Source organism: Arachis hypogaea, chromosome 6, assembly GCF_003086295.3.
Source record: "Arachis hypogaea cultivar Tifrunner chromosome 6, arahy.Tifrunner.gnm2.J5K5, whole genome shotgun sequence".
Taxonomy (NCBI): domain Eukaryota; kingdom Viridiplantae; phylum Streptophyta; class Magnoliopsida; order Fabales; family Fabaceae; genus Arachis; species Arachis hypogaea.
This window is the reverse complement of record NC_092041.1, coordinates 49,058,621-49,062,722: the sequence shown is the minus strand read 5'-3', so window position 1 is coordinate 49,062,722 and position 4,102 is coordinate 49,058,621. Positions and strand designations below refer to the sequence as shown.

The following is a 4,102-nucleotide window of genomic DNA, read 5'->3' as shown; positions in this document are numbered from 1 at the left end:
AAGAAGAAGATATTGAAGCAAAGTAGTCTACAGCATCAAGATTGGCCAAGAAAGAGGAAAAAAATACAAGAACAAAATGGAGGTAGAAATAAATCTCATATTAACAAAGTTTTTTATTTTTCAATTGAATTGGAAGGGTTCCTTAAATCACAGAATAATGAATAATATCAAAATTTATTGTCTCTTGATTAGGTTGAAAAATATAAGAGATTGCAATAAGCTCTATTCAAAGAGGAGAACTCAATCTAGATCTTATAGAAAATCAAAAGAGTTTAAGTCTTACAAGATTGGCGAAAAATAATAAATTAATCGAAAAGGCAATGTTTATTGTGGAACCAATTCGTCTGTCTAGAAAAAAGGATGAACAATTTTATATATATTAAACCATAGTACTTTCATTGCTTCATAAGAGTCACTACAAAAATAGTGTAATTATCGACACCAAAAATCGACGGTTAAGTTTCCGTCGATATTTTTCGACGGCTTCTCGTCGATAAAATGAAAAAAGGATGATTAAAAATAAAATATTAAAATTGACGACAATGTCGTCTATTATTTTGACAATTTTTTAACACCTTCATGCTACCGTCACATTACCGACAAAATAGGGGTAAAAACTTTTTTCCTTTGAAATTGTCGGACTGTTTTTCTATTTTAATAATTAAAATATCGACAGTTTTTGTCGTTGATAAATTTAGATGATAGAGATTTCTTTTCTAAATTAAATGAATGGTATATATTTATTATATAAAATAGATGAATAGAGTGTTGATTTTCATTTTAATTAAAATCGACAAAATAGCCGTGATTTTTATCAACAAAAAACTCCCGCGCATTTGCTTCCTGCGTCCCTGCTCGTTTCACTCATCATCCCAAAATTTAACCCCAAACCCTCAGTGATGCTTATTCTTCTCCTTCAATGACCGAGAGTATAGACTAGAACAGAGTCACGGTCACAGAGAAAGGCAGAGAGTAGAGCTTCTTCTTCTCCGACTCCTAAGAAGACCCGTCATCCTCCACCTGAAAGCAGAGCTGCTTCTTGTGATTCGTGAATCTGCATGTAAGTTCTTCTTCTTCTTCTGCAGACTCATCGCTGCAAGGTCTTTGTCGGTCGCCGTCACTATGTGCCCGTCGCCATAGCACGTCGCTGTTGCAGCTTCTTTTAAGTTCTTCTCTGTCTCTCTCTGATTATTATATTTATTTTTGCAATTTTGTATCTACTATTTTCATCACGAAATTCTGATTTGCTGTTAGATCTTTATATTAGTATTAGTTTTTTTTCTATCCTGAGGTTAGATCTTCATCGTTGTTACTACTCTTCTCTACTTTCTGTTATTCATTAGTTAGATCTTGATTTCCACCTCAATTTGATTCTGGTGCTGATTTTTGGTTTCTATTCATAAGCTTTTAAGATCGGTTATTTCTCTTTGATTGCTTTGCTTGCTGAATAAATCAGAGATTGGAGTTTTTTTTTCTTGTGATTTTCACTACTTAGATTTTTCTGAATTAGCTCAATTTTACTAATGATAAAAGAATGAGCATAGGAAATGGTAGCTGAATTTTTTTTTGTTTAGCTACATAGTGTTGTGCTTTTGACTAATTTATGTATAATTGAGTTTGAGGCTTGTGTGTGTTATGCATGAGCAATCATTTTTGTTTTCCAGTGATTTTCCCCCGATATCAATGGCATCTGTGTTGGTGGCACTTGCTTGGAGCACTTTTATCTTCCCGCTTCTTCTGAGTTTTGAAGAAATCTCTGATTTTGAATTACAATGGTGTTTTATTTTGTGTTGATATGCTGATAGAGAAACAATGATAAAGGGGTAGTCAAGTCAAATTGATTATACCTGTATACATTGTAGTATTGTTAAGGGCGAAGGCTAGCTTTTGTTTTCTACAAACATGTATTTTGTCTTTGAATATGAATGAGTTAGAAGATTAAACTGATGCATTTTGACATTGTATAATATTCAATAGAATATGCGATGGATCATGATGAAAAGTTGCGGAAGTGTTCCAATATCAAATGCCACAAAGGGTAAGGACATTGATTGAAATTGTCATTCTCTGTGCATACATAATTACAAATCGTTTAACTCATCCTGCTCTTCGCATTCTTCACTAATTGAAGCACACCTCTGGATTGAGTGTTGACAAAAATGTATGCTTTGTTAACTTTAATTGAATAATGCTGAAGTAGGCACAAACCTTAGGTATAATATAATTTGATTGTTGTTCACTTAATTGAATCCATTAATTTTCAATTCAAGAGATTGCTAAAATGACTAATGGTGGTGTCGATCGGAGTGTTGAGTGTACCAAAAGTCTCAGTGCTATTGAACTCTTCTACTTAGGAGGGGACTCCTTCCAGTTGTGAATTTAAACTTTTCTGTGTAAATTTTGTAGAGATTGGGTGTTGCTGTACTTGTTGGTGTGCCAAACAAAGATGATGCCTTCAATCTCTTGAATGAGAAGACTCTAAAGGGTACTTTCTTTGGTAACTATAAGCCACCTTATGATCTCCCATTAGTGGTGGAAATGTACATGAACAAGGTTAGCTGACTTCATAATTAATCTATACAATGTTCACCATATTAGTTTCAGATATATGGAATTTGTTTTTATCTTCTGATTTACCATGTAAAACATTTTCTAATTAAAATAATGCGTACATGGACTTGAATTGGAGAAGTTTATCACACATAAAGTGCCATTCTTAGAAATCAATAAGGCGTAAATAGAACACTTTATATTGAGATTTGCATATGACCTGAAGTTTGTAAGTGCAATAATTTAATATCTTCTCTTCTGCTTTTTGTGATATATAAAGGACAATGCTATAGAAATTAAATCCATAACTTTCTCACCTTGGCTTGTTACAGACATGCCAAAAGCGGCAAAAAACGATGAGGTAAAAGCACGAAGCATATTCGGCCTGGAATGGTGTGAGCCATTAGTGACATTTGCGCTATCTTGTGCAAGCTGGTCTTCACCTGCGGTATGCACTTCTTTTTTTTCTCACTTTAGCTACTATTTAGCATATAATAGATTGGATTGGAATGACAATTTATGAATTATGAAATATGAACAAATCATATATTCCTGTACTGTATTAGAGAATTTAAAAAAGGTAGGTTAAAGATCATTGTGATATTGCTATACAAGGATTAACACATTGCACAAAATAGGACCGTGATTATTAAAAGGAAATAGAGTGATAGAGATTTATCATTATTCTTTCTTAAATCAAGTTAGGATGAAAGTTTATTTATTTATTTTTATATTTAAAAATTTATTTGTCTTGTTATCTAATATTTTGTATAAATATCTATTTTTTTAAATAAAAAAAATAATTAAAAATATAGCTATTAAAATCGACGGTGTCGTTGTCGTTTTTTAAATTTAAAATAGACAAATAAAACAATATAAATAAAGAATTTGTCGGTATCTAAACAATTAAATCGACGGCTGTTGTGTCGATTTTATTGAATCAAATATCAACAAAAACGTTGTCGGCTTTATATAATAATATCGACGACAATGTTGTCGATTTTATTAACCAAGTAAAATTCACAAACTCATATTATAGATAGAAATATTGTCGATTTTATTGAAACAAATATCGATAGAAAAGTCGTTGATTTTAGTAAGAAGGTAAAATTCTCACGCTCATATTATAGACAGAGATATTGTCGATTTTATTAAATTATTATCGATGGCTAGGCAAGCCGTCGATTTTATTAGAATTTTAAAAAATTGACAAGTTTAATAGCAACCATCACCGTCATCCATTTTGCCGTTGATTTTTAATATTATCAACGGCCTAGCCGTTGATTTTAACGATATTTCTTGTAATGAGTAAGCGTCAAATTAAGAAAAGATATTCAGAAAAAACTATTGTTGATAAGATGAACTTTGCAAAATCCATTCCAACAATAAGAGATAAAAAATAACAGAAAATAAAGAAAAAAATCATTATGATTTGCTTGTTCCTGAATTCTTTTTTTGCGCTAGACGTCTTAAGAATTAAGAATTCTAATTTGTTTCAATTCTAAGAATAGAAATAGTGCACATATAAAAATAATATTTTACAATAAGAATA

General features: G+C 31.3%; 1 long non-coding RNA gene across 1 annotated transcript; it reads left to right on the top strand.

Annotated features, from left to right (window-relative positions):
- The first annotated feature begins 845 nt into the window (after positions 1 to 845).
- LOC112696593 (uncharacterized) lies at positions 846 to 3,231 on the top strand. The gene is made up of 4 exons (XR_003150795.2): positions 846 to 1,060; positions 1,978 to 2,038; positions 2,407 to 2,553; positions 2,883 to 3,231. It is a non-coding gene; the product is annotated as an uncharacterized lncRNA (long non-coding RNA).
- The last annotated feature ends 871 nt before the right edge of the window (positions 3,232 to 4,102 follow it).